This window comes from Chiloscyllium plagiosum, unplaced genomic scaffold (genome assembly GCF_037043375.1).
Source record: "Chiloscyllium plagiosum isolate Xiang-an unplaced genomic scaffold, Cpla_swu_hap1 HiC_scaffold_12, whole genome shotgun sequence".
NCBI classification, from domain to species: Eukaryota; Metazoa; Chordata; class Chondrichthyes; order Orectolobiformes; family Hemiscylliidae; genus Chiloscyllium; species Chiloscyllium plagiosum.
The window spans coordinates 51,038,670-51,054,530 of NW_028270150.1; the positions used below are offsets into that span (position 1 = coordinate 51,038,670).

Here is a 15,861-nt window from a genome sequence, read left to right on the forward strand (position 1 = left end):
CTAGTGCTGTAACAGGAGGCCCCTCTCCTGTTAATTAAGTTGCCTGTGAGATAAACAAAATAACAATCATAGAAGCCCTGCAACTCAATTGCATCTAACTATTTTTCTCAATCACAACACAGAAGATCCAACCCAAAATCAATATGGAATGTGCCAAGACTGAATTCCAGACCATGGACGCAGTCGCCCATATCAGCGTAATCAAAACTTGTTTAAAAAATTGAAGGAATGTAAATAAATGATCATTTTACATTCAAGGCATAAGGGAACCAAGGGAAAGTATAAATCAGCACAAATAATGTGTTGGTTAGGCAGAACTTGATATATGCAGTAATTATCCAGGAACTGAAGTCTACAGAGAGTGAGAGATGGTAGGTTGGCCTTGGAGCAAGTCAATGTTAAAGGGCTGGGAGTGAATCATGTCAGGATGGATTTGAGAAATGAAGGTATTGTTAAAGTTCTTGTGGCTATGACTGGGTAGGTTGGATTGGTACAAAATGAAGGTAGTCCAACCATGCTAGACAATGGAACTGAAGTACTGGAGGAGGACCAATGTGGTCATACTTACCAAAGGTTGGGAAAGGAGAGAGGATAGGAAACACCATTATCATCACTTTTAACTGGTGTGCATTCAGGTATTTTGCTGTTGTGCTTCAAATCCTTTCAACAGCACTGCTGCTTCACAGCACCAGGGTCCCAGGTTTGATTCCAGCCTCAGGTGACTGTCTGTGTGGAGTTTGCACATTCTCCCTGTGTCTACGTGGGTTTCTTCTGGGTGCCCCGGTTTCCTCCCACAGTCCAAAGATGTGCAGGTCAGGTGAATTGTCCATGCTAAATTGCCCCATAGTGTTAGGCCAATTAGTCAGAGGGGAATGGGTCTGAGTGGGTTACTCTTCAGAGGGTCGGTGTGGACTGGTTGGGCCGAATGTCCTGTTTCCACACTGTAGGGAATCTAGTCTAATCAGGATCAATTTGGGATTTCCAAGTGATGCATCTGATTGGTAGTTTTAAATATGGAACATCATCTGATTGACATGCTGCTCAACAAATGGTGTCTGGAAACAGATGCTGCCCACTTTCATGATGGCATTTCTGCTGGGCCTTGCATGACTTACTTATAAAATATGGATTATTGTACACTTTCTGAAAGATTACTATCTAAAACCATTGCAAAATGCTGGTGATTGCAATTGAATCACACACCACCCTATAACATTCTATGACACCTTCATGGAAATGCTTGTAGAAAAGACACATGCTTCTCTACCCGAATGCTGGCAACAAAATGCTGGCTCAGTTCACGAGGAGTGCAAGAAACAGGCTAACTGAAGTGTTGTGATGTTAAGTCACCTCGAACTGAAAGATATAGATTGGCACTCTCTCTCCTTCTTACTGGTTCATATCTACAAGCTTGCCATATCAGATGATACATGGCTCTGCCTTTTCCAGAAGCAATCCTCAATGGATTGCCAGGTCGTGTAAAGTGCAGCATGTTGCATTGATGATGGAGACAGTGCCCCAGCCTTGCCAGGCTGCTGAGTTTCCAGAGCCTTAAGCAAGCTCGTTGATCCTCCTGGAGGATTTGGTTATACCTTAACTGCTCAGGCTTGTTGGGGTTGCAGGTGGATGTCATCAGGCATGTCTGCATTTCTCCCCATACAGCTTGGCATTTGTGTTTCTGCAGGAGTTATACAGGGAAAATGGTTAGTTGTCACAGGATGTCATGACAACTGTTTGTAAACTTGGTGCTGACTTGTGCAATATTGTTCTGGGGTTCTATTGACAAACCTCCCAGATGCTCTTCCCTGTTTTAATGGTTACACTCAATAAACCACAATTTCAGAGTGCTAACATTTTTACTGAAGGCAATAAAAGAGGAGGCAATGTGTTGTTTAGCACCAGAAAAATAGGATCCGGGTAATCTGTTTTCTGCAATTATATGCTGTGTATTAGCTCATGAGAGAGATGTCCTCTGTAGCACCTCGGAACATGACAATGGCAGAGAAGGCAATGATGTCTTAGACGGCAATTGGCAAGGCAATTGCCATTTGGGTGATCAAATAACAGATTTTATTGTAGGAGACCACCCAAATATATGACAATTTGTTTTGAGAAGTGTAGCCTGTTCCTTGGATCCAGGAATGTGTCAGTTGGTTAATGCCTTCCACAAGCAAATACCTTCAACTATCTTCCAAAGGACCAACTGTTCCTACTTCAGGCAGCTCAGCTGCTGCCACCTCTCTGCCTTCATCCAAATAAAATAGCAAGAATGTCACCTATCATGAGTGCTGAATACTTTGTTGGAAATACATGCAGCAAAATAAAACGAAAAAAAAATACTTTGGAAATCTTTGGAAATCAAGAGAACAGATTCTTGTGATCTGAGGGCCCATGTAAATATTGTTTCTAGTAACTCTCAGAAACTAGTTCTGCTGGTTTTTACTTAGTTTGTGATACTGGGCAGCACTTCCCTAACTGTTAATGTTGCATTGGAGTCCTAAGTACATCACAGGACCTAGATTTGCATATTTGTAAAGAGGGAACTGCCTCCTTCTTGTGATTGTCCAATATAAAAGTAAAACTAATATAGCAGGAAGCATAAACTAAGTGACAACATTCAATAATTTCTTCCAGCTTCTCTTAACTGTGGTCTACCCTGTGTCAACCAAGAGTGTATTGGGAGAGTTAAAATCCAATCATTGTTTACTATCTTCTTTTCAACTCTAAGCTAACTGTCTACTCTTCACTAATGATATGAAAACTCTTCAATTACAGCAATGACTCAGCACTAATGGTCCATATTTCAAGCTGCAACCAAAATCCTGTCAGTGCTTCATTAGGAATGCTGCTGATACGAACTATCATCACAGTTATAGCATGCAAAGGGAGTTGTTGCCTAGTGACTAAATACGTCACAGCCTGTTTGTGCCTGCATCCTTCATAAGTTGTGAGTTTGCCACACAAGTGATAGCATCAACAGTCATCATCAAGCATGAGAGAGAGACCATACAATTCTTTGAGTGCAGTTGCAAAGATCAATTATATGATGTGTACGTCTCAGAGAGAACAGTCCCTCTTAAGGAGATGTTAAATATGCCCAATGACTGCAGGTCATCTCACTCCTGCACTCCTCATCTTATTTATCACAATCCATGTGACTTCTCCCAAATGGTCAATTTACATGCCTGAAATTAATTAGTAATTATCAGGGTTTGATCGCAGAGAGCATCACAACTGAAGACAATCAGACTGTTGTACAGTTGCACTTTCCAACCAGAACCACGTGACTTGCTTTACTGATGGTTAGTTGAGTTGGGATAACATGTAATCTCAAATTTCATTTCCAGTTTGTACTGAAGTAAATGTTTTCACAGCACAATAATAATATACTCTTGAAAACTCAACAAAATAAGCAAATGTAGATTAACAACCAATATTTGCACACTGGTATAAATCTGCATTTAGTCTTTTTAAAATCAGAAAGGAAAAGAACGCTATACAATTTGCACTGCCAACATGCATGGTCTAATGATACTGGTGACCAATCTATTATATTAAATATCAATTGGGTATATGCTTGGTTTTTACTTGAGCTTGGTAAACCCAGTGGCTGTGCTATTATACGACCATCCCAAAAGTTATGAATTTATATTTGGCCATAACAATTTATGAAATATTGCATGGTAATTTTCCTTATTTGTGGATTTGCACAAACATTTCCAGGTTATTTTAGAAACACAAACAAAACCAATTACTCAGCAAGATAGGCAACTTGTGGAGAGAAAAACAGCTAAGATTTCAGGTTGAAATGAAGAAAACGTATCAAGTTCTTTAGACATGTAAATGATGCACTCCTGTTGCCATCAGATCCTGAAATGAGTCTTGAAACCAAACCGTGTGACCCCAAGGTAGGGGCACTACCAGTGTGCCATAAGACCCTTACATTCAAGGTTGCTGGTGACTCTTAATCAGATTATCAGAAAAACTGACATTTCGGTCAAAAGCCCTTCATCAGGAATAGAGACAGAGTGCCTGAAGAGTGGAGAGATAAATGAGAGGAGGGTGGGGGTGAGGAGAAAGTAGCATAGAGTACAATAGTTGAGTGGGGGGTGGGGATGAAGGTGATAGGTCAGGGAGGAGGGTGGAGTGGATAGGTGGAAAGGAAGGTAGGCAAGTAGGACAAGTCATGGGGACAGTGCTGAGCTGGAAGTTTGAAACTAGAGTGAGGTGGGGGAAGGGGAAATGAGGAAACTGGTGAAGTCCACATTGATGCCCTGGAGTTGAAGTGTTCTGAGGCGGAAGATGAGGCGTTCTTCCTCCAGGTGTCAGGTGGTGAGGGAGCGGCGGTGAAGGAGGCCCAGGACCTCCATGTCCTCGGCAGAGTGGGAGGGGGAGTTGAAATGTTGGGCCACAGGGTGTGTGGTTGATTGATGCGGGTGTCCCAGAGATGTTCCCTAAAGCGCTCTGCTAGGAGGCATCCCGTCTCCCCAATGTAGAGAAGACCGCATCGGGAGCAACAGATACAATAAATGATATTGGTGGATGGTGCAGGTAAAACATTGATGGATGTGGAAGGCTCCTTTGGGGCCTTGGATGGAGGTGAGGGAAGAGGTGTGGGTGCAGGTTTTGCGATTCCTGCGTTGGCAGGAGAAGGTGCCGGGACGGGAGGGTGGGTTGTAGGGAGGGCGTGGACTTGACTAGGTAGTCACGGAGGGAACGGTCTTTGCGGGAGGCGGAAAGGGATGGGGAGGTAAATATATCCCTGGTGGTGGGGTCCGTTTGGAGGTGGCGGAAATGTCGTCAGATGATTTGGTTTCTGTGAAGGTTGGTAACTGGAAGGTGAGCACCAGGGGCGGTCTATCCTTGTTACGGTTGGAAGGGTGGAGTCTGAGGGCAGAGGTGCGGGATGTGGACGAGATGCGTTGGAGGGCATCTTTAACCACATGGGAAGGGAAATTGCGGTCTCTAAAGAAGGAGGCCTTCTGGTGTGTTCTGTGGTGGAACTGGTCCTCCTGGGAGCAGATACGGCAGAGGCGGAGGAATTGGGAACATGGGATTTTTGCAGGAGGTAGGGTGGGAAGAGATGTAATCCAGGTAGTTGTGGGAGTCGGTGGGTTTGTAAAAAATGCCGGTGTCAAGTTGGTTGTCATTAATGGAGATGGAGAGGTCCAGGAAGGGGAGGGAGGTGTCAGAGATGGTCCAGCTAAATTTAAGGTCAGGGTGGAATGTGTTGGTGAAGTTGATGAATTGCTCAACCTCCTCGCGGGAGCACAAGATGACACCGATGCAGTCATCAATGTAGCGGAGGAAAAGGTGGGGAATGGTGCCAACAGCCAACAATCCAGACTCATTCATGCTCAGTGCAAGGTACGTCCTGCCTTACTTGCAGATGTAGGCCATAGTGGTAAATGATTTAGTGTTGGTAGCTCTAGGAGTCCTCAACATTGAGTCTGGAAGATGTAAAATATCAAAAAGATCAAGAAAGTCTCCAATTCAACAGATTAAGCCAGATATTGAACAACATAAATTTGCATTTAAATAGCACCTGGTGCATAATAAAAATCCCCCAAATATTTCATAGAGGTATCATCAATACAGTTTAACACTGAACAACATAAGGGTTTAATAGGACACATGGCCAAAATCTGATCCAAGAGGTAGGTTCTAAAGACACCATTGAAGGAGGAGACAGAGGTGGTGAAATAGAGTCATAGAGATGTACAGCACAGAAAAAGACACTTCAGTCCAACCCATCCATGCCAACCAGATATCCTAACCCAATCTAGTCCCACCTGCCAGCACCCGGCCCATATCCCTCCAGACTCTTCCTATTCATGTACCCATCCAAATGCCTTTTAAATTTTGCAATTGTACCAGCCTCCACCACTTCCTCTGGCAGCTCATTCCATACACGTACCACCCTCTAAGTGAAAACGTTGCCCCTTAGGTCTCTTTTATATCTTTCCCCTCTCACCCTCTAGTTCTGGACTCCCCCATACCAAGGAAAATACTTTGTCTATTTATCCTATCCATGCCTCTCATGATTTTGTAAACCACTATAAGGTCACCCCTCAGCCTCTGACGCTCCAGGGAAAACAGCCCTAGCCTGTTCAGCCCCTCCCTATAGCTCAAATCCTCCAACCCTGGCAACATCCTTGTAAATCTTTTCTGAACCCTTTCAAGTTTCACAACTACCTTCCAATAGGAAGAAGACCAGAATTGCATGCAATATTCCAACAATGGCCTAGTCAATGTCCTGTACAGCCGCAACATGACCTCCCAACTCCTGTACTCAATACTCTGACTAATAAAGGAAAGCATACCAAACGCCTTCTTCACTATCCTATCTAGCTGCAACTCCACTTCAAGGAGCTATGAACCTGCACTCCAAGGTCTCTTTGTTTAGCAACATTCCCTAAGACGTTACCATTAAGTGTATAAGTCCTGCTAAGATTTGCTTTCCCAAAATGCAGCACCATGCATTTATCTGAATTAAACTCCATCTGCCACTTCTCAGTCCATTGGCCCATCTGGTCCAGATCCTGTTGTAATCTGAGGTAACCCTCTTCGCTGTCCACTACACCTCCAATTTTGGTGTCATCTGCAAACTTACTAACTGTACCTCTTATGCTCGCTACCAAATCATTTATGTAAATGACAAAAAGTAGAGGGCCCAGCGCCGAGGGCACTCCACTGGTCACAGGCCTACAATCTGAAAAACAACCCTCCACCACCACCCTCTGTCTTCTACCTTTGAGCCAGTTCTCTATCCAAATGGCTAGTTCTCCCTGTATTCCATGAGATCTAACCTTGCTAACTAGTCTCCCATGGGAAACCTTGTCAAATGCCTTACTGAAGTCCATATAGATCACATCTACTGCTCTGCCCTCATCAAGCCTCTTTACTTTTTTTCTTCAAAAAACTCAATCAAGCTTATGAGACATGATTTCCCATGCACAAAGCCATGTTGACTATCCCTAATCATTCCTTGCCTTTCCAAATACATGTTCATCCTGTCCCTCAGGATTCCCTCCAATAACTTGCCTACCACTGGCGTCAGGCTCACTGGTCTGTAGTTCCCTGGCTTGTCCTTACTACCTCTCTTAAACAGTGGCACCACGTTAGCCAACCTCCAGTCTTCCGGCACCTCACCTGTGACTATCAATGATACAAATATCTCAGTAAACGGCTCAGCAATCACTTCCCTAGCTTCCCACAGAGTTTTAGGGTACATCTGATCAAGTCCTGGGGATTTATCCACTTCTTTGCATTTCAAGGCATCCAGCACTTCCTCCTCTGTAATATGAACATTTTTCAAGGTGTCACCACCTATTTCCCTACATTCTATATCTTCCATGTCCTTTTCCACAGTAAATAATGATGCAAAATACTCGTTTAGTATCTCCCCCATTTTCTGCGGCTCCAAACAAAGGCCACCTTGCTGATCTTTGACAGGCCCTATTCTCTTCCTAGTTACCCTTTTGTCCTTAATGTATTTGTAAAAACCCTTTGGATTCTCCTTAACTCTATTTGCCAAAGCTATTCCATGTCCCCTTTTTGCCCTCCTGATTTCCCTTTTAAGTATACTCCTACTGCCTTTGTACTTTTCTAAGGATTCACTCGATCTATCCTGTCTATACCTTACATATGCTTCCTTCCTTTTCTTAACCAAACCCTCAATTTCTTTAGTCATCCAGCATTCCCTTTACCTACCAGCCTTTCCTTTCACCCTAACAGAAATATACTTTCTCTGGACTCTCGTTATCTCATTTTTTTTTAGATTAGATTCCCTACAGTATGGAAACAGGGTCTTTGGTCCAACAAGTCCACACCGACTCTCTGAAGAGTAACCTACCCAGACCCATTCCCCTATATTTGCCCCTAACTAATGCACCTAACACTGTGGGCAATTTACCATGGCCAATTCACCTGACCTGCGCATCTTTAGATTGTGGGAGGAAACCGGAGTACCCGGAGGAAATCCACGCAGACACGGCGAGAATGTGCAAACTCCACACAGACAGTCGCACGAGGCTGGAATCGAACCCGGGTCCCTGGTGCTGTGATGCAGCAGTGCTAACCACTGAGCCACCATATCACCCTTTTTTCTGAAGGCTTCCCATTTTCCAGCCGTCCCTTTACCTGCGAACATTAGGGAAAACGTTCTAGAGTTTAAGGTCTAGAAACTGAAGACGCATCCACTATTGGTGGAGCAATTAAAGTCAAAATTGGAGGTGTGCTGATATCCTGAGTAGTTCTTGGCTTGGATAAACCTCTGGACAAAACTAATGAGAGCTGCTGAAGGAATATGAAATTTTGGGAAAGAAAGCAAACTAATATTAAAACAACTAGAAGAAAAAAAGGAGTAGGAATTGTGGCAACTTTTCAGATTGGTGGGAAATGGGATAAAGGTGATGTTCTGCAATTCAGGGACAATTTGTTTGGAAATAATTTAGATTTAGGTCTAAGAGAAATAGTATCAAAATTTGCAGATGGTATGAAGATAGGAAGTCTAGTTAATTCTTCAGAAGATCAAACATATAGATCAGCAAACAGGCTAAGAAATAACATATGGAATTCAATGCCAATAAGGAGAGATGAAAATTTCAGTTTGAAGGAAATAAATGACAATGTAGGTTTGTGCTGCGAGATAGCAGAAGGATTTGGGCTCAAAAGAAAACATGAAAAAACACTGAATAAATGTAAGCTTTTACAAATTTACTAGCCTTAAAATGCTTCAAGCTCAATGAACACACTTTAAATGAATTCACTGTTGTACTGTACGAGATGCAACAGTCAAATTACACACAGTAAATTCCAAAAATATCCATGGGACATTGAGCAGACAATCTGTTTTAATCGTTGGTTGAAATGAATGTTGTTCAAGACATCATTGCTTTTCTTCAAATAAAACCACAGGAACATTTATATTATCCTGAGAATGCAGATAGTGTCATCTATAAGATAGCACCTCCAATCTGCATCCAGAGTGCCATCCTGGTTTGTATGTTCCAATTTGTACCTCCTGACTCAGAGATAAGCATTCTATCTACTAACAAATGGACAAGAATCAAAGACGACACACCTTTGTTGTGAGTCTGTGGATTTCATTTATGTAGGTTTTGGTCAAAGCAAAACCTGAGTCACAATCAAGTTTAGACTTGATCGGCAAATGATAGAAAAGAGGATGAAAAGTCGTGGGAATAGAGCAGATAAAGGTGATTAAAGCTCTTTGTTGAAGTGAAGGGTAAATGTTGACATGGGATGATTAGGCTGAATTCCCTGTTGCCGTTTTATGTGTTTCTCTGTTGATTTCAGAATGATATCCACATTCTTAGTTGAGTTCTCAGTTATCAGTGTTATTTAAGATTGGTTTACATCGCTGGTACCATTTAAACAATAGAAACACTGATATTTGAAATTCCTTGATAAAATCTAACAAGATAGCAAGGGAAAGCTACTGAAACCTCACAATTCAATACTGGTCTTTTCTTCACATAAGAACTCTTGTATCCTATTAAGTATCTGAATGTATAAATAAGATGAAATACTAGCTAATGAGGGAACGCTAATCTTATTTCACTCGATTGGGGAAGGCTAATAAAACTTAAGTATCTTCTTAACACTACATCAAGTTCTGATAAGTTGAATAAGACGATTTCCTCTGATTTGTGGAGCTAATTGCAGTAATCAATTAATTATAAATTGTCCCTAATAGAGTGGGATAATAGATAAGGACAAAGTTTTTGCGCAGAGCTGCTCGAACTGTCAAAATAAAACATTTGATGAAAGAGAAGATATCATATTACAAGGAAATGCCTCTAAAGTGAAATTAATTTGTAATTACTCCAGCAGAGAGTCAAAAGAGCTGCAGTGTGCTGAATGGTCTCTACTTAGGATGAATGTTTCTGTTTTTTAAATGTATAATTTAAAAAATAACCAATTAAATGTTTACCCTGCATTTTCTTGAACAAGTTAAATACCTCAGTCTCAGTTCCTTCAATTGGGAGTTTCTAAGTTTGCCAGGAAATAAGTAACAACATAGATGGCTGTATTTTGGTATATGGTAAGGACTGACAGGTAATATATTCTCAGCCAGCCTCACAGAGGGGAAGCATAAATATATTTCAATATTCATGGTGTGGTACCTTGTTTCCTTAGATTATTAATTGTGATAAGGTCATATCCTTCAGCTGTTGCAATTTAAATTACTAAAAATATCTGAATGTAAACAGAAATACTCAAAGGTAAAAATTTTCAATAAAATAAATCAGCTCAAATATCTTGGCTTCTACGAGTGAGAAATGTGAAATGGTTACACCCAAGAAATAAAAATTCAATTAATAAATTCATTTGTGGATAACAAATTATTACCACTAAATCTATGAATCAATTCCAAGAATAACAAGCCAAGTGCAACAGTTGGGCACTATGTTGGCATATTGTTTATAATTGTTACTGCTGTGATAACTGTCAGTCACAAGTAGTTAATTTATATGAAGTTCAAGAACATACAGTTCAGAATCAATTTAGTTCCATACTGTTTACTCAAAGTGATTTTTACTGCAAATTTAGATTGATTTAATTCTGAATTGAATAATATGCAAACTATGTGAAATGTGTAACCTGCAACTATTAATATAAAATTGTCACCAAGAAATCCAGTAAAGGATTGAGAAGAAACATGTTTACCAAAATTGTGAAACTCACTACCACAGGGAATAGTTAATGTGAATTGTATAGATGTATTCAAGAGGAAGCTGAACAAGCATTTGAGAGAGAAGTGTTGGAGGGTCATGATGATAGATTTAAATGGGAGAAGGCTCAAATAAACACTGGTATAGACTGGTTGGGCCAAATGCCTTGTCTTATGTTGTAAATGTAGTCCATGTTCACATTTTTTGCTACATTCTATATCTTAAAATCCACAAAACAACTGTTCTAGTGGCATCACAAAATACTATGTGATTTGTAAATTCAATTAACTGCTTCCATAATCTGCCCAAAGGACAGACTGTCCTCCTGGTGTTTACTGGCACACCAGCATTAAGTGAATGAAAGCCAAACTTCATCACATTCCACAAGATCAGTTAAATGGAATAATTTGAACATTCTCTCTATGTGAAAGTGCTTAGACTCTCTGATCCCACAAAACTACGTAGTTTTGCATTTAAAATAGTGAAAAAAACTTGTGACTAGTAGTATAGACAGAATTTTAACAGACTTTAATTACTTATATAATGATTAACAAACAGCTTCAACGTATTAATGCCAGAAAATTCGTACTATTAAACACAAGATATCTTATTATGCTTTCAACTTAGTAAGAATTTAAGTAGTGCACATATTGTAAATATTTCTCAGTAAAATTAATTTAAGTGAAAGTACTACCAAGGAAAGATGTACTAACTATTCTTTGCGCTAATAATTTTGGATTTACAACATGTTTGGTCTGATCCTGAACACTTATGTCCACTTGAAATTTGCATAATCTTTCAACTTTGATTCTGCAAATTACCAGCCGAACTTAAATGCTGTTCATGACAGTATATTTGTACACAGAAGAGACAGTAAAAAAATTTTTAAATATAAAGAAACTTACATCTGTTTTGTAAAGGTTTAGAAAGAAACAGTTAAACACTATTGCAAAAATGTAAAGTACAGTAGTTGTTAACTACAATGACAGCCAATGATAAGTAAGGGATTTCTAATGTTACTATACCTCTCCATTTCAATAAGTCAAGCAAACATTTTATTTTAAAACATGTTCACAGTTTCACCAGAAACCTGAATGTACACAAACACATCTTCAATATCACTGTAAATGTCACAGGAGGTCTCTTCTCCCCAAGGTAAGTTTTTAGAACAGAGTATTCCAAGTATTCATATCACATTTACATTACAGCATTGCACCAGAGGCAGTCCTGACTGATGGTTGCATAACAGAGATTCTACTGAAGATGAGGGTTTCCACTCACATAACGAGAAGTGCAGTACTGTAGAAGGTGAATGTACGTCTCTGATCATGTTAGCTATTACGGGCTGCTCAATTTTCTATCTGTGAGGGGACTTAGCTTTCTGTCTAACTGTACTGGTCATCTGCAGGTTGCTTGTATTGTAAATGTAGAAGACCAAGCAAGGAAGAGGGGTTGTGGAAGCCTGAAGACTGGGCAATTGAAAAAAGACACATCTGGATTGGACCCGTCATAAACTGGACTGATGAACGAAGCTTGAAAAGATTGTGCGACCCCACCAGATTGCAAGGGGCAGGTGGGCTTTGGAGAAGTATCACTCTAGGAAAAAGTGAGGGCTGCAGATGCTGGAGATCAGAGTCAAGAGCGTGGTGCTGGAAAAGCACAGCCAGTCAGGCAGCATCTGAGGAGCAGGAGAATTGATGTTTCCGGTATAAGCCGTTCATCAGGAATGAGGCTTGTGGGCCAGTGGGGGGGGGGCGCTGAGAGGTAAATGGGAGGGGTGTGTGGCTAGGGGGAGGTAGCTGAGAATGCAATAGGTAGATGAAGGCGGGGGAGAAGGTGATATGTCCGAGAGGCGGATGAAGTGAATAGATGAGAAAGATGATGAACAGGTCAAAAAGGCGGTGCCGAGTTGAAGGCTTGGAACTGGGATATGGTAGGTGAGGGGAAATGAGGAAACTGGTGAAATCCACATTAATCCCATGTGATTGCAGGGTCCCAAGGCAGAAGATGAGGTGGTCTTCCTCCAGGTATCAGGTGGTTAGGGTTAGTTGATGAAGGAGACCCAGGACCTGCATGTCTTTGGTGGAATGGGAGAGGGAGTTGAAGTGTTCAACCACAGGGCAGTGGCAATGTGTCAGTCTGCCTACTGGCACCATGCTCATTATTTACACCCTAAAGTGAATCATAGAATCCTAACAGTGCAGATAGATGTCATTCGACCCATTGAACCTGCACCTACCTTCCGAAGACCATCCCGCCCTATCCTTGTAACCTCACATTTTACTGTAGGAGACTGACGTCTGCAGATGCTGGAGATCAGAGTTGAGAGTGTGTTGCTGGAAAAGCACAACAGGTCAGGCACCATCCTTCATTCCTGATGAAGGGCTCTGGCCTGAAACATCAATTTTCCTGCTCCCTGGATGCTGCCTGACCTGTTGTGCTTTTCCAGCAACACACTCTCAACTCACATTTTACTGTAGTTAACCCACATAGCCTGCAAACTACAGGTCAATTTTAGCTGGCCAATGCATCTAACCTGCACTTCCCTCACATGGGGAGAATGTGCAGACTCCACACAGTCTGATTCCACAAACATGAACAGGGTCAGTAATGGAAGACAACAATGGACATGAGTAGTAGAATCAATCAGCTAATTTCACACACACAAACTCTTACTCTTCCAGGGTACCCTGAGGTAGACTGGGAACTTTTCAGAACCAACAGTGATGGGCTTAAAGCCATTAATGAATTTGCATAATAAACAGTGAGAAATAAGCTTTCCAGAATGGCTTTGATGCAATTTCAGCATCAACCTTGCATGGTGAGTAAATTGCTCAGCTCTATTTACAAGGTTGCCAAAAGGGCCAGTCTAATAGTGCAAGGAAGTGGAGAAAGGGGCATTTGAAGAGTTTGAAACTCCTCTACTCCCAGCAATTTTTTTTCCTCTCTCTCGTTGCTACATGGGCCTACTCAGTAAGTGGGCTCCACTGATGCCACAGCTAAATATATGCATGGTTAACGTACAGACCTGTATATACAAATGATTAAGCCCGATCTCTGTGTAAAGAAGTGGAATGTATATGTATGTATGGCACCACCTATTGTACAGATCACCAAAATATTTTATGAATAAAGTATATTTTTGAAATAAAAAAAACATGGACCTCTCAGGTCTGTACACTGCAGCAACTTCCAGAGGAGGTGGTAATGTGTCACCATGTCAGTCGGTGTAAATGGCACTTCCCAGTGGCTGCACGGCCGAGAGGGAACGTTGATTCCCAGCTATCCCACCACCAATCAGTATCCACCAAAGACACTAAATCATGTGTGGCAGCATGTTGTGCTTCTTACAGTTTTCTATTTGTTAGCCTATGCAACATGATTCAGGTTCATATTGAGTTAATTATCATGAAATTTATTTACAACTAACTATATACATTAATATGACATCTCAGATTTACATGTACAGCCTAGGTTATATGCTTACTTAGATTATTCATATCACATAGTTGACTGTGGACTGACTCACCGTCTGTTAGCAAGCAGACAAACTGCTGATTGATTGAATGAACAGAGATTATGATGGAGATTTTTAATACAAAAGCATTATGTATCCTGATATTGTCTAGCTGTCTAAAATGATTTCTGAAGAAGGGTCACTGGACCCAAAATGTTAATTCTGATTTCTCTCCACAGATGCTGCCAGACCTGCTGAGATTTTCCAGCATTTTCTTTTTTGTTTGTGTTTGTCTTAAAGGTACGGTGGCTTTCTGAGATTTGTACACTAATGTAACACTCATGAAACAAAACACCACTTATTTCCATCTAAGCTAAGTCGCCATCCTCCTTTTTAAGTCTGACGAAAAGGTTGAATCATTGAATTCCCACTTCCATTGGTCCAAGTAAATGACTATTTCATTTTTTAACAGGTAATTTGTGTTTATACCAGCTACAAAGGGAAATATGAGGAAGAATGTGTCTAGTGTAATGAATCCAAATTTCCAAACTGCTTTCTACCTCTACTTGCCACATTTGTCCCCCAATCCTCCAACAAAATGTCACCGATGTTTTTTAGAGAGACTTGTATTTATTTTCCTTGCTTTAATTTTCTCACATTTCTGATTCACAAAAGAAGGCTTGTGTTTCCAAATGGCCACAGGGCAGGGACTGTGTGAATCTCATTGAAAATTGTGGTCCTGGTGATTGTCTCAGGATATTAGCATCTCTGGAACAAAGCACTGGCGGAGGACGTAATAGGGAACGCGCTCACCACCAATTAATGATCCATTAAGAACATTTATGAGCTTGTTAAGGGATCAAGATCTTTGCAGACGCAATTTTTAAAGCTTGTTTTGGCAAACCTACCAGTCTGATACACATTAGTGGAGCTAAAGAAAAATTGCTCTTGTGACAGTGAAAGTTATCAGGCCAGCTGGTGATTTGCACAGTGCTTTAGTTTGGCCCAGACCGATCATTTTCAACCATTTATCCTCCATGGCTTTCTGATGCAAACAATGTAAAGTGACCAACATAAACAGTCCCACATTTTGGCAGCAGTACCATGAATGTAGTACCTGCTGCTAGTAAACACCTTGAGCATCAAAATATCACCTGAAGTGGTGTGTTTTCCAACTTACTGAAGGTACTGCATCACTGCTGTCAAAAGCTATCGAAAGTAGCATGATGAGTAAATTAAGTTTATTGTCCCATCTAGAAATCACCAATGCTTTCTGCATACTTTGCAAAAACAGCCTCCATTTCCCATTCAGACCAGGTACAGCAGCAAAAAATTGAAAAATGGATATTTTCAAACTATTTCACGTTTGCAAACCAGTGAGTGTGCAAATATATTTGTGTTTAAAATCAGTGTGGGGTGGGGGTTTGGATAAAGTAGATGGGGAAGACCTGTTCCTATTTGTATATGTATCAAGAATGAGAGGGCACAGATTTAAAGTGATTTATAAAACCAGCAAATATTATGTGAGAGCAAACTTTATCACATGATGAGTGGTTCAGCTCCAAAATGCATTGTCTGGAAGTGTGGTGGAGGCAGGTTTAGTTGAGGCATTCAAGAGGGCAATTGATGTTTATTTGGATAGAAACAATGTGCAATGGTAAAGGAAAAGAGCAGCAGAATGGTCTTAAGTGATGACGCTTATTTAGA

At 41.0% G+C, this 15,861-nt stretch overlaps 2 long non-coding RNA genes across 17 annotated transcripts in view; one reads left to right on the plus strand and one right to left on the minus strand.

The window, feature by feature from the left end:
- LOC148148538 (uncharacterized) overlaps positions 1–15,861 on the plus strand; it is a 418,607-nt gene that overhangs the window by 218,026 nt on the left and 184,720 nt on the right. The window lies entirely within an intron of this gene.
- The window catches only part of LOC122555163 (uncharacterized), a 38,257-nt gene that overhangs the window by 7,755 nt on the left and 14,641 nt on the right, over positions 1–15,861 (minus strand). For 2 of the 4 annotated variants that reach the window (XR_015758896.1, XR_015758894.1), the window contains exon 1: positions 5,384–5,448. The exons of the other annotated variants lie outside the window; for them this stretch is intronic. This is a non-coding gene — a long non-coding RNA (uncharacterized LOC122555163). Of the gene's footprint in view, positions 1–5,383; positions 5,449–15,861 lie in introns of those variants that run through there. 4 annotated transcript variants of the gene reach the window in all.